The following is a 26278-nucleotide window of genomic DNA, read 5'->3' as shown; positions in this document are numbered from 1 at the left end:
TTTTAAAGAAGTGGAAAGAGTGCAGTCTCAGGGAAGAGTTAGGGAGAAAACAGCAGAGGAAACTAACAAATTGGTTAGTGGAACACAGCGGACCTACATGTAGGACAAAGACGCACACAACTTAAGACCCCAGCAGCAGAGAGGCCCCACACAAGTGTTGGAGTGAGAAGTGAGACCAGACCGCAGCAGTCCAAGCCACTGGCAAAAAAGCAGCAGGAAGAGCCTACAGGTTATCTGGTTTGGAGCTCTGTGGGGGATAGTGTACTTGCCAAACTAGACGAGAAAATAGAGGGGAAACAAATTTTCTCTCTTCCAATCATCCTGCAAAGGCATCCTGTAACAAGCTGACAGAGAACAGGCACCATTTTGGACACACATAACAGCTGCGCCAACTTGTCTCTGCACCCAGCAACCAGCCAGGTGGAAAATCACAAATCCAGGAAGGACAGACAGGGGGCTGGGTGCTCGTGACTGTGGGAGGCTTGTGTGCTGGGAATGCGATAACATTGAGGCTGTGTGGGAGGACTCAGGGTGTGGCTGGGACTTTGAGCAGTCACTGGGAGGCTCCACATGATCAGGGCTCCCTGGATCCCTGGCAAGGGATGTTGCTGGAGAATCTGAGCTTACACTGAGGACAGCACAGATCCTTTGTGTGGTCCCTGTGGCAGAGCAGATGGATAATATACCCACTGGGGCTGGCTCGCAGGCACTGGTCTCCTTTGAGGAGAGGAGCTCAGCTGAGTCTATGCCAACAGACAAGAACAAACCTCCTCTCTAATTTAAAAAAAAAAAAGAGAGAGAGATTTACCATACCAAACCTGGGTGTGTCACCTCAGACACAGCCTTCACCCTGGAATCCTGAACAGAGCTCCCTGGCCACACCCACCACATGCCTCTATGTATTCACTGAAAGCAGACACTCCACTAATCCACTCAGACATGGTCCAAAGATAAAAGCCACCACAAAGGAAAAAAAAAAAAAAAGAAACCAATGAGTATCTCCACAAATGCTGAACTCACTCACCAATTCAAGAAGAATAAGGAAGACAACATGACATTCCCAAAAGAACACAACACTTCAATATTACACTCTGAAGATTGTGGGGAGCAACTGGGAGCAACTCGGACTAGACTAAGTTACTCGAATTAAGACTTATTCTATGCATCTGCTCTCCCACAATATGGCGCTGAGAAGGGAGAAACAGCTTCTACACAGCTACCTCCAGTTCAACCAATAAGCTGCAGGACCTGCTCCTGATTGGAGGAGAGCAGCGTACTCGGCGTGTGGGTAGCAGAGTTGGGATTGGTGGAAGAGGACTATAAAGGAGGAGAGAGACAACATGCACCAGGAACATCTAAGGGGAACATCTATCTGAAGGAACACCTGAGCAGCCCCCGAGAGAGCCGGCCGGCGGTGTGCCGCTCCCCTGCGGAAGTGGGGAAAGTGGCTAGGGGGAACCGCCCTTCCACGGAGGTGGAAGGGACAGTAGCCAACCCGGGAAGAACCAGCAGCAAACCCGGGGAGGGCCGAGCAGACAAAAGAACAGCGCAGGGTCCTGTGTCGTTCCTCCATGAAGACGGGGAGCGACAAAGATGAGATTGAAGAAATGCCAGAAATGGAATTCAAAATATTGATCATAGGATTACTTAGAAGTAATCAAAAGCAATTGCAAAAGGGGTCCGGTGCCTTGGCTCACTTGGTAATCCTCTGCCTACGGCACTGGCATCCCACATGGGTGCTGGGTTCTAGTCTCTCTTCCAGTGCAGCTCTCTGCTGTGGCCCAGGAAGGCAGTGGAGGATGGCCCAAGTGCTTGAGCGCCTGCACCTGCGTGGGAGACCAGGAAAAGCACCTGGCTCCTGGCTTCAGATTGGCGCAGCATGCCAGCAGTAGCAGCCATTTGGGGGGTGAACCAACAGAAGGAAGACCTTTCTCTGTCTTTTTCTCTAACTCTGCCTAATAATAAAAAAAGCAAATGCACAAAAAAAATCCATACATGACATGAAATAAAATTTTTCCCAACAAATTGAGATCTTAAAGATAAATCAAAATCTTGGAAATGAAGAATTCAATAGATTTAAAAAATACAGTGGAAAGCCTTAACAACAGAATCGGTTAAGAGAAGAAAGAGTATCTAACTTTGAAGACAAAGCACAGGAAATTTGTACATTCAAACCAAACACAAGAATAAGAAATTAGAAAACTAAAAACACACTATTGGGAATCTACAGGATACTATCAAATGACCCAACGTACAGGTTCTAGGAGTTCCTAAAGGCATGGAAAAAGAGAAAGGATTAGAAGGCCTATTTAGGGAACTAACAGAAAATTTCCCCAATTTGGAGAAAGAAAGGTACATCCAAGTACAGAAAGCACATAGAACTCCTAATAGACATGACCAGAAAAGACCTTTACCATGAAACATTCTAATCAAACTCTCCACAGTAAAACAAAGAAGAGATTCTAAAATGTGCATGAGAAATGTCAGATTACTTTCAGAAGATCTCCAATAAGACTCACAGCAGATTCTCATCAGAAACCCTATAAGCTAGAAGAGAATGCCGAGATATACTCCAAGTCTTAAGAGAAAAGAAATGTCAACCAAGAATACTATACCCTAAGAAGCTCTCATTTATCGATGAGGGTGAAATAAAGACCTTCCACAACAAACAGAAGTTGAAAGAATTTGTCACCACCCATCTAGCCTTACAAAAGATGCTTAAGGATATACTGCACACAGAAACAAGGTCATCACTACAAAAGAAGGTAAAGGAAGGAAATCTCCCATTAAAAGAACAAAGGAAATCCAAAGTAAAATATAGGAGTATTTATGGAAAAGTGGCAGGGCAAAGTCATTACTTAGCCACCTTGAATGTAAATGAATCAACTTCAGTTAAAAGAAACAGACTGGCTGAATGGATTAAAGAACAAAACCCATCTATTTGCTGCCTACAAGAAACACATCTCAACAACAAAGATGCACTTAGAATGAAAATGAAAGGATGGAGAAAAGATATTCCATGCCAACAGAAACCAAAAAAGAGTTGGTGTAGCTATCCAAATATCAGACAAAATAGACTTTAACACAAAAATTGTTAAAAAGAGACAAAGAAAGGCACCATGTAATGATTAAGGGATCAATTCAACAGGAAGATGTAACTATTATAAATGTGTATATGCACCTAATTAGAGGGCACCTGGCTATTTAAAAGAAATGTTAAGGGATTTAAAGGGAGATATAGACTACAATACAATAGTAACAGGGGGCTTCGATAACCCACTTTCAGCAATGGACAGATCAACCAGACAGAAAATCAGCAAGGAAACAGCAGAGTTAATTAACACTATTGACCAAATGGACCTAACAGATATCTACGGAACTTTTCATCCTACAGTTGCAGATTAAACATTCTTCTCCCCTGTGCATGGAACCTTCTCTAGGACTGACCACATGCTAGCCCATAAAACAAATCTCAGCAAATTAAAAAATAAAAAACATAGCATGTATCTTCACAGACCACAATGGAGTGAAGCTGGAAATCAGCAACTCGGGAAACTCTATAACATATGCAAACACATGGAGACTGAACAACATACTCCTGCATGACCAGTAGGTCATAGAAGAAATCAAAAGAGAAATCAAAAAATTTTCTGGATACAGACAACAACACAACATATCAACACCTATGGGATACAGCAAAAAGCAGTGTTACGAGGAAAGTTGAAAGCAGTTGGTGCCTAAATCAAGAAATTGCAAAGGCACCAAATAAATGAGCTATCAATGCATCTCATGGATCTAGAAAAACAACAGCAAACCAAAAACTAGTAGAAGGAAAACAACAAAATTGATTAAAAAAATACAAAGGATCAGCAAAATGAAGAGCTTTTTTTTGAAAAAATAAACAAAATTGACACATAATTGGCCCAACTAACCAAAAAAGGAGAGAGAATACCCAAATCAATAAAATCAGAGATGAAAAAGGAAATGTAACAACAGACACCACAGAAATAAAAAGAAACATCAAAAATTACTTCAAAGAGCTGTATGCCAACAAACTAGGAAACCTAGAAGAAATGGATAGATTCCTGAACACATAAATTGAGCCATGAAAACACAGAAAACCTAAACAGACCTATTACCAAGACAGAAACTGAATCAGTAATAAAGACACTCCCAAAAAAGAAAAGCCCAGGACCAGATGGATTCACTGCTGAATTCTACCAGACATTTAAAGAAGAACTAACTCCAATTCTTCAAGTTATTCAAAATAATTGAAAGGAAAGGAATCCTCCCAAATTCTTTCTATGAAGCCAGCATCACATTAATTCATAAACCTGGAAAAGAAACAACAGATAAAGAGAACTACAGACTAATAGATGCAAAAATCTTCAACAAGATTCTGGCCAATGGAATCCAACAACACATCAAATATCATTCACCCGGACCAAGTGGGATTTATCCCTGGTATACAGGATGGTATCAATCAATGTGATACATCACATTAAAGCAAACTGAAGAACAAAAATCATATGATTATCTCAATAGATACAGAGAAAACATTTGATAAAACACAACACCCTGTCATGATGAAAACTATAAGCAAACCGAGTATAGAAGGAACATTCCTCAACACAAAGCAATTTATGATAAACCCACAGCGAATGTCCTAATGAATGGAGGAAAGTTAGAAGCATTCCCACTGAGTTCTGGTACCAAAGATTTCCACTCTTGCCACTGTTTTCAGTATAGTTCTCAAAGTTTTAGCCAGAACCATTAGGCAAGAAAAAGAAATCAAAGGGATACAAATTGGGAAGGAGGAATCAAAATATCCCTACTTGCAGATGACATGGCTCTATATATACAGTTTTCAAAAGTCTCCACCAAGAGACTTTTGGAACTCATGGAAGAGTTTGGTAAAATAGGATATAAAAATCAACACACAAAAATCAACAGCTTTTCTATACACAGACAATGCCACGGCTGAGAAAGAACTTCTAAGATCAATCCCATTCACAATAGCTACAAAAAAATCAAATACCTTGGAATAAATTTAACCAAGGATGTCAAAGATCTCTACAATGAGAATTACAAAACCTTGAAGAAATAGGAGGAGATACAAAAAATGAAAATCTTCCATGTTCATGAATTGGAAGAATCAATATCATCAAAATGCCCATTCATCTGAAAGCAATTACAGATTCAATGTTATACCAACCAAAATACCAAAGACATTCTTCTCAGATCTAGAAAAAATGAATCTGAAATTCACACAGAAACACAGGAGACCTCAAATAGTTAAAGCAATCTTATACAACAAAAACAAAGTCAGAGGCATCACAATACCAAATTTGAAGACGTACCACAAGGCAGTTATAGTCAAAATAGCCTGATACTGGTACAGAAACAGATGAGTAGACCAATGGAACAGAACAGAAATTCCAAAAATCAATCCAAGCATCTACAACCAACTTATATGTGACCAAGAAGCTAAAACCAATCCCTGGAGCAAGGTCACTCTCTTCAACAAATGGTTCTGGGAAAACTGAATTTCCACATGCAGAAGTATGAAGCAGGACCCCTACCTTACACCTTAAAAAATCCATTCAAAACAAATTAAAGACCTAAATCTACAACATGATACCATCAAATTATTAGAGAACATTAGGGAAACCCTGCAAGACATTGGCACAGGAAAATAATTCTTGGAAAAGACCCCACAAGCACAGGCAGCCAAAGCCAAAATTAACAAATGGGATTACTTCAAATTGAGAAGTTTCTGTAGTGCAAAAAAACACTCAAGAATGTGAAGAGGTAACCAACAGAATGGGAGAAATTATTTGCAAGCCATGCAACTGATAACAGATTAATAACCAGAATATATAAAGAGATCAAGAAACTCCACAACAACAAGACAACCCAGTAAAGAAATGGGCAAAGGACTTAGACATGTTTCAAAAGAGGAAATCCAAATGGCCAACAGACACATGAAAAAAATGTTCAGGATCACTAGCTGTCAGGGAAATGCAAATCAAAACCACAAAGAGGTTTCACCTCACCCCAGTTAGAATGGCTTTCATACAGAAATCAACAAATGGCTGGTAAGGATGTGGGGGAAAAGGTACTCTAATCCACTGCAGGTGGGAATGCTAACCGGTAAAGCCACTATGGAAATCAGTTTGGAGATACCTCAGAAATCTGAATATAGACCCACCATATCCCCCAGCCATCCCACTCTTGGGTATTTACCCAAAGGAAATGAAATCAGCAAATAAAAGTTATCTGTACCCCCATATTTATTGCTGCTCAATTCACAATAGCTAAGACATGGAATCAACCTAAATTCCATCAACCAAAGACTGGATAAAGAAATATGGGATAGGTAATCTATGGAATACTACACAGTAGTTAAAAAAAGAAATCTGGTTATTTGCAACAAAATGAGTGAATCTTGAAAACATCATACTTAGTGAAATAAGCCAGTCCCAAAGGGACAAATATCATATCGTCTCCCTGATCTGTGACAACTAACTGAGCACCTAAAAGGAAACCTGTAGAAGTGAAACTGACACTGTGAGAAACAATGACTTGATCAGCCCTTGTCCTGACTGTCGAGGAATAGCTTACTATTTTATTCTTTATTATTTTCTTTTTCTACTTATTACCATTGGTTGAACTATTTAATGAACACACAATTCTTTTTAGGTGTTTAAATTTAACTGAAAATTGATACCTGTTAAAAATAAGAGTAGGAATAGAGAGAGGAGATGTACATTTCGGCACATTCTCACTCGGACTTACCCCTAATGGTAGAACTAGAAACGTGCCATGGGATTCCAAATCCCATTAAGCTGGCATGTACCAATGCCATCTTACTAAAGTGATCAGTTTAAGTTAATAATTGATCATATAGATAGGATTAAGTGTCAAAAGGATCACATAAATAAGACCAGTGTCTACTAATAATAATTGATAGAATTAAAAAGGAGAGAATGACCCAACATGGGAAGTGGGATACACAGCAGACTCATAGAATGGCAAAAGCCCTAAACAGCACTCTGGCTTCAGAATTAGCCCTGAAGGCATTCGGATCTGGTTAAAAAGTCCCACGAGAGTTTCTCAGGCATGGAAAGTCAAGACACTGTGGCAAAAAATGGCCTAAATGAAATATCTCTGCAAGTGAGATCCCAGTGGAAAGATCGGGCCATCAAGGAAGGAGGTACCTTTCTCTGAAGGGAGGAGAGAACTTCAACTTTGATTATGGCCTTGTCTAAATAAGGTCAGAGTTTGTGAACTCAAGAGGCTTCCATAGCCTTGGGTGATTACTGACATCATTAATAAATGTGTCAGTTCTTAAATCAATAACAGGAGTCACTATACACTTACTCCCCATGTAGGATCTCTGTCCTTAATGTGTTGTACCATGCTAATTAACGGTAAAACTAGTATTCAAACAGTACTTTATACTTTGTGTGTCTATATGGGTGCCATCTGTTGAAATCTTTACTTAGTATAAACTAAGTTGATCTTCTGTATATAAAGATAATTGAAAATGAATCTTAATGAAGAATGGGGTGGGAGAGGGAGTAGGAGATGGGATGGTTTGTGGGAGGGAGGCTGGTTAGAGGGGGTAAAAACCGCTATCATCCAAAAGTTGTACTTTTGAAATTTATATTAAATAAGTTTTCTCAACAAAAAATAAACACTCAAAGTGGATCAAGGACCTAAATCTACCACCTGATACCATCGAATTACCAGAGGAAAATATTGTGGAATGCTGTAAGACATTGGCATAGGCAAAGACTTCTTAGGAAAGACCTCAGAAGCACAGGCGACCAAAGAAAATATGGACAAATGGGATTGCATTAAGCTAAGAAACTCCTGCACTGCAAAGGAAACACTTAAAGTAAAGAGACAACTGACAGAATGGGAGATAATATTTGCAAACTATGCAACTGATAAAGGATTAATATCCACAATCTATAAAGAGCTCAAGAACTCAACAAAACAAAAAAACCCAGTTAAGAAACAAAGAACTTGAATAGACATTCCTCGAAAGATGAAATGCAAATAGCCAGCAGGAACTTGAATAAATGCTCAGGAGCACTAGCCATAGGGAAATGCAAATCAAAACTACAATGAAGTTTCATTTCACCCCTATTAGAATGGCTCTCAAGAGGACCAGCACTGTGGCTTAGCAGGTAAAGCCACTGCCTGCAGTGCTGGCATCCCATATGAGCACCAGTTCAAGTCCTGGCTGCTCTACTTTCGATCTCTCTGCTATGACCTGGGGAAGCAGAAGATGGCCCAATTCTTTGGGTCCCTGCATGCACGTGGGAGACCTGGAAGAAGCTGCAGGCTCCTGGATTCGGATCAACCCAGCCCTGGCCATTGTAGCCATTTGGAAAATGAACAAGCAGATGGAAGGACCCCCCTCCTACCCACTCCCCAACTGTTCCCCTCTCTCCCCCTCTCTCTCCCAGCCTCTGTAACTCTGCCTTTCAAATAAATAATAAAACTTAAAGAAAAAGAATGGTTCTCATACAAAAAAATCAAAAAAACAATAAATGCCAGTGAAGATGTGGAGGAAAGGTACCCCAATTCATTGTCGGTGAGAATGTAAACTAGTACAGCCATTGTGGAAGACAGTATGGAGATTCCTCAGAAAGCTGAAAATAGATCTACCATATGACTCAGATATCCCACTCCTGGGAATTTACCCAGATGAACTGAAATTAGCATATGGAAGAATTATCTGTACCCCCATGTTTATTGCAGCTCAATTACAATAGCTAAGATATGGAATCAACCCAGATGCCCATCAACCTATGACTGGATAAAGAAAATGTGGTATATATATACACTATGGAATATCACTCCCCCATAAAGAATGAAATCCTGTCTTTCATAACAAAATGGACATAACTGGAAACAGTTATACTTAGTGAAATAAGCCAGTCTCAAAAAGACAAACACCATATGTGTTCTCTGATCTGTGATAACAGAGCACAAAAAAAATGTAGAATCTATTAGCTAAATGGACTGTTGAACAGTGTTTTTACTTTTTATTGAATTCTTTACTTAGTGGAGGGTTAATCTTATGATGACAAAATAAACTGAAAGTATGTCATTGTAAAAAATTTTTAAATGGGAGGAGGAGGGAGAGTGGCAGTGTGGGCAAGAGGTAGGGTAGAGTGGGAAGTTTCACTATGTTCCTAAATTTGTATATATGAAATACACGAAATTTATTCACCTTATATAAGTAAAAAAAATATTTAAAATTAAAAAGAAGTATAAACCTCTAAAAATGATGGAGTAACAGGAACCAGATTTAGCTTCCTACCTGCAAAAACAACATCTGCCGCCAGACAGATCAATGGTCCTCAAGGCACTGTCTATCAGGGGAGGAAGGGCAGTGATTTCTGAGAGGTGGGAAATCAAAGAGGCGAGCCCTGCCATCAGCCCAGCTTACAGACTGGATAGAACTTGCAGGCTAAGGTGCAAGGGGAGGGAATGAGTGTAGAACCCAATCACGAGACCTACTAGAGCAGAGCTTAGGGAGAACTATAAATCTCTAACCGCCTGTAAGAGAAAAGAAGAAAGGTCTCAAATGAGTGACCTCAGTGTCCACCTTAAATTAGAAGAACAAATTCAACTACAACCAGCTGAAATTAGATAATAAGATCAGAGTTGGAATAACAAAACGTGAAATGGAATAACAATAGAAAAAATGGATGAAACCAAAACATGGTCCTTTGAGAAGCTCAGTAAAATTTATCTAGACAGGCTGATTAGAAAAAAAAAAAAAAACGGGAGAATCAAATGATCAGTATCAGGAGTGAGAGAAGGAACATTACCACAGCGTCTACTCACATTTAAGAGATTATAAGGGAATATTATGAACCACTTTATGTCAAAAATTCAAATCTTAGATGAAATAAACTTACTCCTTAAGGATACAACTTATAAAGCTCATTCAACAAAAAATAGATATGGGCTAGAGTAGCACTGCAGGTTAAGCTGTGGCCTGAGATGCCAGCATCCCATAGCAGAGCACTAGTTCAAGTCCCAGGTGCTCTGCTTTCAGTACAGCACCCTGCTATTGCTTCTGGGAGAGCAGTGGAAGATGGCCCTAGTAGTTGGTTCCCTGCAACCAACATGGGAGACACGGATGGAGTTCCAGGCTTCAGGCTGCTGGCTTCTGCCCGACCCAGCCCCTGCAATTATAGCCATTTGGGATATGAATCAGCAGAAGATCTCACTCTTGTTCTCACCCTCTCATTCTTTCAGATAAATAAATCTTTTTAAAAATAGATAATCGAAGTAGCTGTCAACTACTAAAGAAAATGAATTTGAGTTCCTAATACCCTTTAAACCCACGTCCTCACCAATACATTCTACCAATGTGATGAGAAAAAAATCAGTTATAACTTCCATAAAATTGAAGAGAAAGAAATACTTTCTATCTCATTCTATGAGTCCACTGTTATCCTGATACAAAAACCAGAGTGGGACACTGGAAAAAAATATAGAATAATCATGAAATGACATACAAAAATTCTTTTAAGTAGTTAGTACATAAAATCCAATAATATATTAAAAGTATAATACATTATGATCAAGTGGAAATTATCCCAGAACACAAGGTTGGTTTAATATGCAAAAGCAATCACTATAATTCACCATAGTAATGAACCAAAAAATAAAAGCCATATGATCATCCCAATAGAGGTAGGAAAAAATTTTTACAAAATCTAACATTCATTCCTGGTCTTAAAAAAAGATTTCAGCATACTAGGAACAAAAGGGACCTTTCTCAACCTGCTAAAGGGCATATCCAAAAGCCCTACTGCTATAATAGCATACTTGATCATGAAACTGAAAAACTTCAGAAGGTTTCTTTCCACTCCATCATTTCTATTCAATATTGTACAGAAGATTCTGGCCAGTTCAAAAGTTAACAAAAGGAATGGAAGCTACCTACATTAGAAAGGAAATAGTGAAACGGTCTTTATTCACATGGCATGATTTTTCAAGGCAGAGCAATCTAAAAAAAATTTTTTTAAAGGGAGAGAATGAGTGGGTTTAACAAGGTTAGAGGATATAACCAGTATTCAAATTCTGTTCTATTTCTAAATACTAGTAGTGTATAACTGGAAATTGAAGTAAAAGTGTCATTAAAAATAGCATCATACAATAAATCTGACAAAAATGTGCACAATAAATACACTGACACTAGAAACATTGCTGAAAACATTAACACCAAAGTGGAAATATACACAGTTTTATGGATCAAAAAACTAATAGTGCTGGGACCAGTGCCATGGCATAGTAGGCTAAGCCTCTACCTGTGACACCAGCATCCCATATGGGCACTGGTTTATGTCCTGGCTGCCCCACTTCTGATCCAGCTCTCTACTATGGCCTGGGAAAGCAGTGGAAGATGGTCCAAGTGCTTGAGCCCCTGCATCCATGTGGGAGACCCAGAAGAAGCTCCTGGCTCCTGATTTCGGATTGGCCCAGCTCAAGCAACCATTTGGGGAGTGAACCAGCAAATGGAGGACCTTTCTCTCTTTCTCTACTACTCTGTGTAACTCTACCTTTCAAATAAATAAATAAAAATTTTAAAAAAATTAAAAACGAATAGTGCTAAGACAAACTTTGCCAAAAATGATCTAAGATTCATCAAAACTCCAACTTACCTTTTGTAGACATGGATAGATTGATTCTAAATTCCAAATGAACTACACATGACCTAAACTAACACCACCAACAGAACACACATAAAAGCTTTTTTACAAAGAACAAAGAAAGGATATCAGATTGCAAGGTTATAGTAATTAAGACAGTGTAGTCTTTTTGTAAAAATAGGCAAATGGATCAATGGAATAAGGCTTTAAATCCATGCTGAGGTTCTGAGTATAGCTGGCCATAAAGCTGATCTGCCTGAGTTCTTCAATAGGGTCTTTAAGTTCCCCCTCAGAAACTAATCTTAAAGGCTGTGGTATAAGACTATGGGAAGGGAACCAGTAAAAGAGACAGGAACCCATAGCTAGCCCATGTCAAAGCATCAGGCAGTCTGTGTGACCGCTCTGCCTCCTGCCTCTATGATCATCCTGCTCCCACATGGGGCAGCCCACGAGCACGACACACTGTGGATAGCTCACCCAGGAACCCCTCACCGCCCCCCAGGGCTTCTCCAGACCTGTGGACTCATCTGTCGATGGCCTTCAGAGTCCCACACGCATCAGCCCAGCTCACCCGCAAGCCCCAAACCACCACGGTGCTCTCACACCCCCTGCCTCCACATAGCAGAACCATGTCTGCCCAGCTGGACCAGCAGGACCCCGGCTCTGCCCACCCTACCTCAACTGTTCCCCGCTTCCAGGCACATCCTGCAGATTCCCATGCCTTATCACCACCCAGAAATCCTCCCCGGCCCCTCTCCCTGTGGTCCACGTCAATCACACCCACCCAGACATGCTGTCCCATGAGCCTAAGTAACTTCAGATCCTAGAGCATGTCCACCTCCTGATTCAACAAAGCCAATCAATGAATAACAGAATTAATGCACCACTGCAAGGCACCCAGCTCTTCCAAATGAACCCTTCCCACTTTCTCCCCTCCACGGTACCTACTGCTGTCTGTCTTTTAAAAAAAAATTATGTATTTACTTGTAAGTAAGGGTTACACAGAGAAAGGAGGAGAGGCAGAGAGAGAGGTCTTCCATCCCTTGGTTCACTCCTGAATTGGCCACAACAGCCAGAGCTGTGCCGATCTGAAGCCAGGAGCTTCTTCCAGGTGTCCCACGTGGGTGCAGGGGCCCAAGGACTTGGGCCATCTTCCACTGCTTTTCCAGGCCACAGCAGAGAACTGGATGGAAAGTGGAGCAGCTGGGACTCGAACTGGCACCCATATGGGATGGCAGCACTGCAAGTGGCGGCTTTACCCGCTATGCCACAGCACCGTCCCCACCTACTGCCTTCTAACATACTGGAACTCTTTCCATTTTTCCTTACTTCTTGTCCTCAACACCCTCAAATCTAAGCTCCACAAACCAAAGTGATTTTTGTCAGTTTACACATATACCCCAGACACACAGACTAGTGCCTGGCACCTAGTGGGCACTTACTATGATGCCTGACAAGACTACACTGATCATGCATATTCATGAGACACATGGCATGTTCTCAGCAGTGATTCTCCCAGAGTCTCTGGCAGTCCCCCCACCCCGGTGTGCCACTCTCTGCCCGCTGGCTACACACTTCTGTTGTCTGCCTGGCCAACAGCTTACTTTAGGGCAGCTGCTGCTACAGCACAGCAAGCTACCAAAGGAAATGCTTCCCCTCTCAACATCTGGCAAGCATACTTGCTGTTCCAACCCTCATGTGCCAGGAAAAGCACCTTTTGAATATTTTTACAATCAAATAGTAAAGTGACTAGAAAATGCTGTTTGCAAAATGCAATTTAATGAGGAATTGGAAAATTCAAATGTCTGTCAAAATTTAACCATTAAAACCCTCAGTTTCAGAAAAGATTAAAATTTGGCTTTTAAGTCTGTGGTAGGAAAAGCATCTTTAGTTTTTTTATAAAGAATCAGAAGTTACTTGTCACCAGAAAAATTGTAGGTTTTTAAAGATTTATTTTAGCTATTTCAAAGAGGTATAGAGAGAGGTAGAGACAGAGAGAGAGGTCTTCCGTCCATTGGTTCACTCCCCAGATGGCTGCAATGGATGGAGCTGCGCCGATCTGAAGCCAGGAGCCAGGAGCTTCTTCTGGATCTCCCACATGGGTGCAGGGCCCAAGGACTTGGGCCATCTTCTACTGCTTTCCCAGGCCATAGCAGAGAGCTGGATTGGAAGAGGAGCAGCCAGGACTCAAACTGGCGCCCATATGGGATTCTAGAATTTCAGGCCAGGGCTTTAACCTGCTGTGCCACAGCGCCAGCCCCAAATTGTGGGTTTTAATTCATATGGTGTCCAACAGGCCACGACAATGATTTACTTGAGATGTTCCACACGGGGAGAGAGGAACCAGGTCCCGGAAAGCACTTGCCATAGGGCAGAAGCTTTAGATGCTGCATTCTAATTCTCATGACCCGGGGACATAGATTTGATGGGACCCATTTCACAACTGAACAAACTTCAAACCACAACAGTCCAAGTCACTGCTATAATATTTTAATCATTAACAAAGAGATCTGATTTTTTTTTTTTTGACAGGCAGAGTGGACAGTGAGAGACAGAGAGAAAAGTCTTCCTTTTGCCGTTGGTTCACCCTCCAATGGCCGTGGCGGCCGGCGCACCGCGCTGATCTGATGGCAGGAGCCAGGTACTTATCCTGGTCTCCCATGGGGTGCAGGGCCCAAGGATTTGGGCCATCCTCCACTGCACTCCCTGGCCACAGCAGAGAGCTGGCCTGGAAGAGGGGCAACCGGGACAGAATCTGGCACCCCGACCAGGACTAGAACCCGGTGTGCTGGCAAGGTGGAGGATTAGCCTAGTGAGCCGTGGCGCCGGCAAGATCTGATATTAATATGGCCAAAGGATAAGGTTTGACTAAGCTAAATGGTGAATATAGAAATGTTCCACGATGTACTTCTGTGAGCTTGAAGCATTTAATGATCAATCAAAAATGATGGCAATAATTTGCCCATATTACAGGGCTAATTAGAGGCACAACTGCAATTCAAATTCACATGTTTGGTTCAAAAATCCCTGTTTTTCCCATAATATTGTGCTGCCTCCCCAAAATCGAACTCTTCCATGTGCTTCACTTAGCATATACCCAAGTTAAAAGTCCTGGTGAGGGGCCGGCACTGTGATGTAGCGGGTAAAGCCACTGCCTGCAGTGCTGGCATATGGCCACCGGTGTCCCTCCCCCTCTTCACGGAGGAACGACACTAGACCCTGCCTAGGTTTCCTATCCGAGTCACGGCACCATTATGTCGCTCCCCCTCTTCATGGAGGAACGACACAGGACCCTGCGCTGTTCTTTCGTCTGCTCGGCCCTCCCCGGGTTTGCTGCTGGTTCTTCCCCGGTTGGCCGCCGTCCTTCCACCTCCGTGGAAGGGCAGTTCCCCCTGCCACTTTCCCCACTTCCGCGGGGGAGTGGCACACCGCCGGCCGGCTCTCTCGGGGGCTGCTCGGATGTTCCTCTTAGATGTTCCTTCAGATAGATGTTCCTGGTGCATGTTGTCTCTCTCCTCCTTTATAGTCCTCTTCCACCAATCCCAACTCTGCTACCCACACGCCGAGTATGCTGCTCTCCTCCAATCAGGAGCATGATCAGCTCCTGCAGGTTACTGGTCGAACTGGAGGCAGCTGTGTAAAAGTTGTTTACTCCTCTCCCAGTGCCATATTGTGGGAGAGCAGATGCATAGAATAAGTCTTAATTCCAGTAACTTAGTCTAGTCCAAGTTGCTCCCCACACACCGGTTCTAGTCCTGGCTGCTTCATTTCCCATCCAGCTCTCTGCTATGGCCTGGGAAAGCAGTAGAAGATGGCACAAGTCCTTCGGGCCCCTGTACCCGTGTGGGAGACCAGAGAGAAGCTCCTGGCTCCTGATCAGTGCAGCTCCAGCCATTGCAGCCAACTGGGGAGTGAACCAGTGGGTGGAAGCTCCCGCTCGCTCCTGCTCGCTCGCTCTCTGCGTAACTGACTTTCAAATAAATCTTTAAAAGAAAAAAAAAAGTCCTGGTGAGGCAGGTCTAATTCATCCTTAACTAGAATTGATATTTACAGTACTTGCAGCGCAAATTTGACAAGTATTTTGGATTCATATACTCCCTCTTTTCCAAAGTCTTCACAATGCAATAGACCAAGAGACTTAGAATACTATCCCCTATCCCAAAACATCTTCTTAGGACGTAGCCTATAAGCTTGGAGCTCATTTCTCTTTCTTATAATCCCAGATAGACTTAAAACCGGGAACATTAAATTCAGGAACTATTACAAAGAAACAGCAAGTACACTGGAGACAGTAGCTGGGTAGGAGCTGAGTGTGAGCGAGTTCTCCATGAGATGGGGGAGAATTGGTAACTACTGGTAACTCAAAAAAATAACGAGACTGCAGATGATTGGGGGTGTGGAGAAGAGAGCATAAAATGGACGTTGACCCCATGGGAGACCAGGAAAAAGCACCTGGCTCCTGGCTCCTGCCATCGGATCAGCGCGGTGCGCCGGCCGCAGCGCGCCGGCCGCGACGGCCATTGGAAGGTGAACCAACGGCAAAGGAAGACCTTTCTCTCTGTCTCTCTCTCTCACTGTCCACTCTGCCTGTCAAAAAAAAAATTAAAAAAAAAGTAAATAAATAAAAAAATAAAAAATAAAAAAATGGACGTTGAGGTAAAACCTGGTCTGGAGATGGTGACAGACAAGGCTTAGAGGGGTGTAGAACACGACAAAAGAATCAGAGGAGACAGAGTGCGGTGAGATGAACAACAGAGAAGGCAGACGCGGCCTTCCAGTTATTCCATAAACCGGTTCCACGTCCTGCCCTGTGGGCTTTCCCTGCCGTTCCTGACACGAACGCCATCCGCAGCTCCGAGTGATCCATTCTGCACCAGCAGGACAATAAACCCAAAGCATCCGTGCGCAAACAGACGCCTCACCATGAAGATTAAGCTCCGAGGAACGCAAATTGAATCCCTACAGGACACAATGCTCGGACACGAGGCGCACGGCACCGAAACGTGAGGCTGTTCCAGAACCGTCTCCGGTGCTGCAGACCGCAGGCTGCTGTTGCAGGTGGCGCTGCTCCCGCCCTGGACCCGCCACGCTGTGGGCGGGAATCCACTCCATCCTCACCACTGAGCAAGCGGGGGAGCTCTCCCAGCGCACCCTAAACCCGCCCGCGCCCCTCCCAGCGAGCTAACGCCCCTTGCACCTTCTGTCAACAGCGACACTCACTGGGGGACCGGTGCGCTCTTTTTTTTTTTTTTTTTTTTTCCTCTCCTTTCCAAGAACTTTAAAAAGCACACCTGTGACAGCAAACAATGGCGGAGCCCTACTAAACCTGCAGCTGAAATCAAGTTTTCTTCCAGACTCAGTAGGTGCCTTTTTCAAAAAACAAAGCAGATATTAAAATCCTATGGAGGTGTAGAGGGATATTTAGTAAAAATTTTAATTTAATTTTTAATTTAGTAAAAATATTTTTTGTATTGTCAAATTGTACATATGTTATTCAGGCAGGGATTTACTAACTTAGTCTTTTGTAGCTACTGCTTCTGCTTCAAGAGAAGTTTCAGGTTGGTTTCAGTTAGGTTAATTAAATAAGAACTGACATTAAATTCCTAGTGAGTGCCCACTTACATCAAAGCAATACAGCCTAATCCACACAAAAATTGAATTAAAACATCAGCCAGGGGTGTGTGCCGTGGTGCAGCAGTTCAGCCGCCACTTGGGCCACCTGCATCCCACATGGGAGGTCAAGTCCCAGCCCTAATGAGTTCCTGATTCCAGCTTCCTGCTAATGCACACCTTGAGAGGCAACAGCGCATGCGTCCCTGCACCCACATGGGAGACCCAGATAGAGTTCCAGGCTCCTGGTTTTGGCCTGGCCCAGCGCAGCCCAGTTGCTGAGGGTATTTGGAAAGCAAATCAATGGATGAGTTTTCTCTCCTACTTCTTCCTCCCCTCACCTCTCACCTCATCTTTCTCCCTCTTGTCTTTCAAATAAAAACAAAGTTTTAAAAATCAGCCAGGGGCAGGCGCTGTGGTGTAGCAGGTAAATCTGTGGCCTGAAGTGCCAGCATCCCATACGGGCACTGGTTCGAGTCCCTGCTGCTCTATTTCTGATCCCACTCTCTGCTATGTCCTGGGAAAGCAGTGGAAGATGGCCAAAGTCCTTGGGCCCCTGCACCTGCTTGGGAGATCCGGAAGAAGCTCCTGGCTCAGCTCCAGCGATTGTGACCATTGAGGGGTGAACCAGCAGATGGAAGATCTCTCTCTCTCACCTCTCTTAACCCTGCCTTTCAAATAAATACATAAACCTTTTTAAAAAATCAGCCATGGCCGGCGCTGCGGCTCACTAGGCTAATCCTCTGCCTTGCGGCGCCGGCACACTGGGTTCTAGTCCCGGTCGGGGTGCCGGATTCTGTCCCGGTTGCCCCTCTTCCAGGCCAGCTCTCTGCTGTGGCCAGGGAGTGCAGTGGAGGATGGCCCAAGTGCTTGGACGGGCCCTGCACCCCATGGGAGACCAGGAGAAGTACCAGGCTCCTGCCATCGGATCAGTGTGGTGCGCCGGCCGCGGCGGCCATTGGAGGGTGAACCAACAGCAAAGGAAGACCTTTCTCTCTGTCTCTCTCTCTCACTGTCCACTCTGCCTGTCCAAAAAAAAAAAAAAAAAAAAAATCAGCCGTATGCTGATCCACTAAAGTAAACTTTATGGATAGGCAGTTCCTCAGGAAAAGTAACAGGAGGATAAAAACCAGTGAACACAACTCACCCACTCTGCCATTATTCAACGTCCTGCCACTAAGAACCACCAACCGGCCACCTCCCGCCACGTAATCCCTGAGCCTGGAAGGCGTCTCACCTTGCTGGCGTCTACCCTCCCGTGGCCTCCACCGTGGCGTCGCTCCCGGAGCTCCCGAGGCATCGCCCCGTCTGCACTCCAACCCCGCAGCGCAACTCCGGCCTCCCAGACTTTCCTTTGAAAATCTCGGTGGAAGCGGCTGCAACCCCGAGACTCTTGTATTCCTCACACCTGTGAAACCAGCCTCAGGTGGGCATGGATGCCACGGCCCGCCGGCAGCACGAGCCGAACCTGGGCCTGCTTGGACCCCCGCTGCAGCCCAGAGCGCTTCGCTGGCTGAGTGCAGGGAAAGGCATCCCGAGGGCGCCCTGGCGTTCAGGGTGCACCTGCAGCCTGCCTGGCCTCTGGCTGCCAGGCAGCCTGGGGCAGCTCTGCCTGCCATGCCTGGGGTCTTTCTCCCTTCGTTTTGCTGTTTCCACGTGGCCCCCTCTCATCTGGCGCTCTCTCTCTCTTTCCGGTCCCAAACAAGCTCCTTCTCCCGCCAGGCTGCACATTTTCCAAATCTCTCTGCGCTGCTCCTTCTGCTCTGGGTCCCGCTCTAAAACTAACAGCAGCCAGCGTGCCCACGCTGCAGCCTGAACGCTCCGCTGCCTTGAAATCTCCTCTGCCAAACAAACAGGTGCCCCTCCTGTAGTTCAGCCCCCCACCCCACAGTCTCCGGACAGGGACCCAACGCAGCCAGGCTCTGCCACGGGGCTCTACCACGGTGTGGCAAGGGTGACCTTAGCCCAATCCGCAGTAGACCTCGCTTCCACTGACAGCTCATCAGTGTGGCCTTTACCACACTTATTTCAGTATTGCAGTCTTCTAAATCCTGATCGGAATCGCTCATAGTGCCCACTAAGATCATTCTAAGCTTTCCCCAGCCTGCCCCCTCCAAACACTCCCAGACTTTCCCAGTAAATAGTTGCAAAGGCCCCTGCAGATCTGCAGGTGTGGTTGCAGTAATGACTCCACTTGTCTGACAGCAGCCTGTGAGGTGGCTTTTTGTTATCACAATGAAATACCTATTACAAGTTGTTTATGAAAGAGGGTTTGTTTGAGCTCACTCTTTTAAAGGTTCAAGTCCAAGGTCAGGCAGAACCCACTGGTTTAGCCATCTGGTGAGGTCAGAGGATGGTAGCTGGGAGCACAAGCAGAGGGTTGCTAGGACGCACTCTGCTTCTATAACCAACCCTCTCGGGAGAACCACCATGCGCCCCACCACCACCGTGACCTCAGGACCTCCCACGAGGCCCCCCTCAAATCACCATAACTGAATTAAGTTTCCATCCTTTCAACACCAATGTGAGTTCAGGGACCACAGCCTATTCAAACTATGGCAAGAATTGAGAGTGCTTTGAGTGCTTAGAAAAAGAAATTTGCAGTAGCCAAGCACACTTGGAGAGCTAACCGCTGTTTTCTTCCTTACCTCCTTCTGACATTAACTGTTTCAGCCGGAAAAGGAAGGTGGGTGGTGTATCTTTTAGACAGTACTAATAAATGAGATAACTAATACTCTACAAAATTTTAAAAAATAATAATGTAAACTGAAAGATTCCCCTTCCCAAAGCAGATGCCATGGATGCACATTAACCAGAGGGGCCTGAATGCAGCACTCTATAGACAGCTTTGGGTGGTCTAAGAGAGTGAGGAGAGGCCTGAGATGTTGTTCCATAGAAGTGTAGGGTATATAACAAGAACATACATTTGCAGCCTCTGATAGGAGACAGCTCAGATGCAAGGAGAGCAAATAGCCCCAGAAACCTGATGTAAAGCCCCACGTAGGGTGGCTCCCCTGCAGCTTCTGAACCCCAGTTTAAATGTCACCTCCGTTCTGCCAACTGGCCCTGTGCAACCCCAGGAGATCTGGCAAAAGTCCCCCTTGCCCCTCCTCCAGAATTAGGAATCCAAGGAAGGAGCAATGAAAAGATCATGCAGTCAGCATAAAGAGATCTCAATATCACTGCACTGAGAACTAATTTGAAAACATTGTGGCCGATCCATTCCCTTCACAGTCCTCTGAACACTGTGCTTTGTGCTCTCCAAATCCATCATCAACCTCTGCCCACAGGCAAAGTCCCCCGTATGTTTGCGGCAGAAAATAGCCGCATCACAATGGAATGGATCACAGCTGCTGTGATCACCACACAGGGGAAAGTTGCAAATGCTGCTCCCAATGGAGAGGTCACGGCTGGTTTTCCCTTAATGTGAAGATGGGCAACACTGAAGTGCTCATTCTAAATTATTCTAGAAACAGAAAACGTTCTGGACAGAACCCCATTCGATAGCATGGAATCAATGCCTCACAGACACACAGAAATTCTAACGTTCTTCTTTGGGACGTATTAGTCTATTTCTCTAGGTTACACTCTGTTCCAGAAAGAATCTGTGGTCGTCAGAATGCCTTACTCTCACCTGTGAAAGCCTCTGTTCCTCCAGTGCAATTGAGTTTGCTCTTTAGAATAAAACGACCTTGTAGCTGGCACTTCCTTGCACCTGTCACACTGGCTGAAGTCAGAAGGTGTCGCCAGACCAGAGCTGAGACTCTGGACTGACTGCCTCTCTGACAACCACGAACAGGTTAACATAGCAGAAATGGCAGTGATGCACGTGACTCCAAACACAGGAAGAAAGTATCTAACTTGGCCGGTTACCTTGAGCAAATTGCAGTGGGGATAATTTTCATTTTTTTTTTAAAGATCTGTTCATTTATTTGAAAGTCAGAGTGAGAGAAAGGAAAGACAGAGAGGGAGATCTTCTATTGGCCAGCCCCAGGGGTAATTTTCTTATTATGAGAAGGGAAAATCAAATTGGAAGGAAACATGTAGCATAGGCCTAATGCTTTTGATGAAAAAATTGAGGACGTGTAGAAGAAGGAGTTCAACACGATGTACCTAGACTTATGTGTTCCCAAATGGAAGTTGTGGTAGATGGCTGTTTTCAAATTAACCACAACTTGGGGGCTGGCATTATGGCACAGCAAGTGAAGCCACTGACTTGCAATGCTGGCATCCCATTTGGGCACTGGTTCAAGTCCCAGCTGCTCCACTTCTAATCTAGCTCCCTGCTAATGGCATGGGAAAGCAGCAGATGGTCCAAGTAGTAGGGCCTCTGCGACCCACCTGGGAGACCCAGATGAAGCTCCTGGCTCCTCACTTCGGCCTGGCCCAGCCCTGGCCATTGCAGCCACTTAGGGAATGAATCAGTAGATGAAAGATCTCTCTCTCTCTCTCTATCTGTAACTCAACTCTGACTGCAAATAAATAAGTAAATCTTTTTATAAAAAATTAGCCACAGCTCCAGAAATCACAATTATGAAGATACTTATGCTTCCACATTTTCCTTCCACAGTAAATTAAGCCATATACACTGCTGAGAAGTCAATGGTTTCCCATTCTATGAAATTCCAAGTTCTCCTCATTTTGTATTTTATTAGGAGATACACAAATGATTTTTCCAGTGGCATGTTTAGAGCACCACACTTCCAAATAAAAATAAAATGAATTGTTCAGAGTTAGGCTCAAGAAAATGTTCTCACATGGTGTTTCAGAAACCATTCAAGGATCCTGGCAATTAACATGTTAAAAGTCATCGGCCTTTTTCCAGATATGGTGGATTTTGTGTCTTGTGGACTTTTCAGCAGTAATTTCTTGGAAATAAGATCCTAACATTATCACCTTAGACAATATGTTTGTGTAAAGTGAAAAAAAAGCAAACACTTTGTGTTGGGGCTGTCATAGTCGGACCTTCGGTAGGAATCAAACTGGGGCTTCCAAGATCAAGCTGACTGGGGACAGTGTCGGGCCTAGTGACAGTGTGTGACTCTGCTTCCTCTCTGTGAGAGGCCAAATCAGCAACTAAGGAATCTTTGAATCCATTGGCCCTTTCCAGGTTAGCACCAGAGCAAGCATGCCTCAAAAATAGGATCTTTGGGGGCAGGTGTTTGGCACAGAAATTGAGATACTGCTGAGACCCATGTCTGGGTGCCTGGGTTCAAGTCCAGCTTCCTGCTGATGTGCATCCAGGGAGGCAGATGAAAGTTCAAGTTCTTGGATCCATGCTACTCTCATGGGAGACCTAAACTGAGTTCCTGGATCCTGACTTCAGCCTGCCCCCACCCCACAACAGCTTGGGGGAGTGAGCCAGTAGATAGAAGATCTCTCTGTCTCTAATCCTCTCTGTTTCTCTGCCTTTCCAATAATTTTTAATATGATCTCTATAAGGTTAAATGAGATAATGACGAAGATGACCATGAAAGAGCTAGTGTTTATTGGTCATTTTATGAGTCCAGCATCATACCAAGAACTATATATAAATTAGTACATTTAATTATCTAAAAGATTTAAGGTTAGGATTAGCAACTCCATTTTACCTATGAGGGAGATAAGCTTATGATAAGTGAATAGTTTTTGCTAAGGGCCATGAGTAGGAATAGAAATGCTATTGGGTCTGTGTGCTAACCTCGCCATGGCCTTTTCCAGACACACTCTCCACCCTCATCTCCGTGCCAGGCAGTTGACCTACAGAAACTGAACCAACAGGCAGCCTTCCCTTCTGCATTGCCATTGTTTCAGCTGATGGGGCCTAGGGCAGACCACAGAGAGGAATGAGACAGAGGCTGGGTGCTTACACCTCAGCTCCCTCCCTGTGGAGTCCCCTGTAGCAGTGTGTGCACTGCTCTCCTCAAGGTTGGTGTTGTGTACACAGCTCTCACCCTCAGAGTCCTGAGCGCCGACCCCTCCACCTCATCATCCCTCTGAGCCAGAAGGGGCCACAGCTGTGTTATTGTCACTTCTAGGGGACTGCACTGTCCGATGTAATCTCTATCCTTGTACTACTCCACTTTGTATGTGTGTGAGCATTTACTGTAGGAGTTGTCCCTCGTTTATTCTAGAATAAACTCCTTGAAGTAGAATTGCTGAGTCAAGGGATACATGCATACGTATGACACCAAACTGCCCCCAAAATGTTGTCAAATTTAAACCTCCAGCAACACTGTATGAGTGCATCATTTCCCCTCGCACCCAATATGTGGCATATTATCAAGTATTTTTAAACTTTGCCAATCTTTAAGTAAAAAAAAATACCATATTTTGGTCTACTCCTTTTAAGCAAGGCTTTATACAGAATGCAATTCTTATAAGACAGCACCATTTTTGCATAGGTGCTATCATAGTTGTCGCTCCCCGTCTTCGTGGAAGAATGACACAGGACCCTGCGCTGTTCTTTTGTCTGCTCGGCCCTTCCCGGGTTTGCTGCTGGTTCTTCCCGGGTTGGCTACCATCCCTCCCACCTCCGTGGAAGGGCGGTTCCCCCTGCCACTTTCCCCACTTCCGCGGGGGAGCGGCACACCGCCAGCCGGCTCTCTCGGGGGCTGCACAGGTGTTCCCTTTAGATGTTCCTGGTGCATGTTGTCTCTCTCCTCCTTTATAGTCCTCTTCCGCCAATCCCACCTCTGCTACCCACACACCGAGTACGCTGCTCTCCTCCAATCAGGAGCAGGATCTACAGTTTATTGGTTGAACTGGAGGCAGCTGTGTAGAAGCTGTTTCCTCCTCTCCCAGCGCCATATTGTAGGAGAGCAGATGCATAGAATAAGTCTTAATTCGAGTAACAGTCTAGTCCGAGTTGCTCCCCACAATAGTTACAGTGATTAATGGCTTATATTCTGGATATTATTTTAGGGGCCCCAAAATTATTGAACTGATCTTTATTTAAGTCTTCCAGGCATTGGAACTTCAGTTGCAACACAACCAACCCAATATAAAGAAGCATGACCACACATACTTTGCACAGAGTCTGTTCCAAATAAATTCTTGCTTAGTTGGGTTCCTGCCACCCACGTGGGAGACCCTGATTAAGTTTCAGGCAACTGGCTTCAGCCTGGCCCCAGTGCTGGCCTTTGCAGACATTTGGGGAGTGGGCTGGCAGATGGGGGCTCTTGCTCTCCCTCCTGCATTCCCTCTCTCAAAATAAATAAATTACTTTTACAGTAAGTAAATAAGTACTCGCTGAATGACATTGGCCATTGGTGGCAGTCGCTGTCAGTCATCAATGCTAATGAAGCAAGCCCTTGATTCTCAGGACACTGCTGAGTGGTCTACGCCTCTTAGCAACTTTCAATTGATTTGAAGTCTTTATCTCCTACCAATTCTTTTCCAGTTTACACATAGGCATAACTTCATCGGTGTTTTCCAATTGAGTTAAAAGAAAAAAAATAAAAGGTTGTCTTAAATTTTAAAATGACCTGGGAAAGCTTGAAAAACAAATCAAATTTCATTTTTAACCTAATTCCAGCGTTCTTGTCTACCACTGTGTTGTTGGAGCATCTGTACAACGTGCCTGTAAGCAGCCTCAAGACAGGAGTTCCCTGAGAAATGGACATGCAATGTGAACAAGGACAGGGTCAAGTGAACCGCAGGCTGCTGTGGAGAGCTGAGTCCGTTTGCAGTGGAAGGTAACATTTTTAAAAACAGAACTTCGATATGAGAGTCTTTATTGGGATTGGGGCCCTATAGCAAGGAAGGAGATCATGTTCATACTTACTGGCAATGTTTCCCAAGTGCCTTCTTGTAGCACCTCTAATATCTATGAGCAGATACACCAGGCAATGCTGTTTGCCATATGTAAATCTGAAAGTGCCCATTAAGTCTGCCATGTTTCAGGATTTCATCATATTTTTGGCAAGGGTGTGTACACATAAGTAGACCTTTTGTTAAACCACATAACTCTGATCTTGTTTATGAGCTCTAAAATTAAATTATCTTGCATAAATGCTCAGAAGGTAATTTTCATATTAGTCTCAATGGCCCACAGTACCACCACAAAAGATCCAGTCACAATTCATTCTGTGACATTGGGCAGCCTGTCGGCTTCATTTGCGGTACAATGTGCTACTTCATGGGAGTTTCATGACCTACAGACTCTCATGCATTTGGGGAGGGAGAGAGTAGCTGGAAGCACTTTGGCTCGATCTGTGGCCAAGGCATTTACTGTTGAATAAGGGAAATAATGCAAAAGAATGAAGACTCATTCAAAGCCTCCAAACTTTTTCTGTAAATGACCAGACAGGAAATATTTTAGGTTTTGAAACCATACAGTCTCTGTCTCAGATATTAAAACTCTGCTATTGTATCAAGAAAACAGCCATGAATAGACATGGCAGTGTTCCAATAAAACTTTATTTATGCAAAAAGGATGGTGGGCCAGATCTGGCCAATGGGTCATAGTTTACCAACACCTGCTCTTGATTATATCGATCTCTCCCTTCTCGGGGATTTTCTTTGTAAAGCTATACAGTTATTATGTGCCATACCCTATTTAGCTGTTTAAAGATAATTTATTTGATCCTCTAAACAACTCTACTAATATTATCTTCTCCATTTTACAAATGAGAAAACCAACTCACTAAGAAAGATTGAATAACTTTCCCAAGGTTGTACAGCCCGTAAGTGGCAGCGCTAGAATTCACATGCAGGCAATCCAACCACCGAGGCCACAGCTTGCCACCTTCTGCTGTGAGGTTTTAAATTGTGCTAGAATTTTCTAGAACTTTCAAAAAACCCACCAGCCATTCCACGGACTCTTCAAGCTCTCTAAGCCTGGATTCCCAGGTTGACTCTGATTCGATGTTAGACTTCCAGACAGGAAGCATAGGGGAGTTCTGAGGATCCCAGATCCACTTTGGTATCTGGAGATTCTCAGATGCTTTTCTCAATTTGCTCTAAGCCTAGATGTTACTGTGTCCCCTATGAAGCAATGT

General features: G+C 44.0%; 1 protein-coding gene across 25 annotated transcripts in view; it reads right to left on the bottom strand.

Moving 5' to 3' along the window:
* LOC138842975 (zinc finger and SCAN domain-containing protein 30) overlaps positions 1-26278 on the bottom strand; it is a 140390-nt gene that overhangs the window by 44202 nt on the left and 69910 nt on the right. For 2 of the 25 annotated variants that reach the window (XR_016214586.1, XR_016214584.1), the window contains exon 1: positions 18535-18993. The exons of 15 other annotated variants lie outside the window; for them this stretch is intronic. The gene's annotated coding sequence lies outside the window, so the exon portion shown is untranslated. Of the gene's footprint in view, positions 1-18534; positions 20027-26278 lie in introns of those variants that run through there. 8 more of the 25 variants (XR_016214578.1, XR_016214585.1, XR_016214583.1 and 5 more) reach the window with 7 other exon arrangements.

This window comes from Oryctolagus cuniculus, chromosome 10, assembly GCF_051225735.1.
Source record: "Oryctolagus cuniculus isolate XC-2025 breed Fujian yellow rabbit chromosome 10, ASM5122573v1, whole genome shotgun sequence".
Lineage (NCBI taxonomy): Eukaryota > Metazoa > Chordata > Mammalia > Lagomorpha > Leporidae > Oryctolagus > Oryctolagus cuniculus.
Note: the sequence above shows the minus strand (reverse complement) of the source record. Positions and strands in the feature narration are given on the sequence as shown.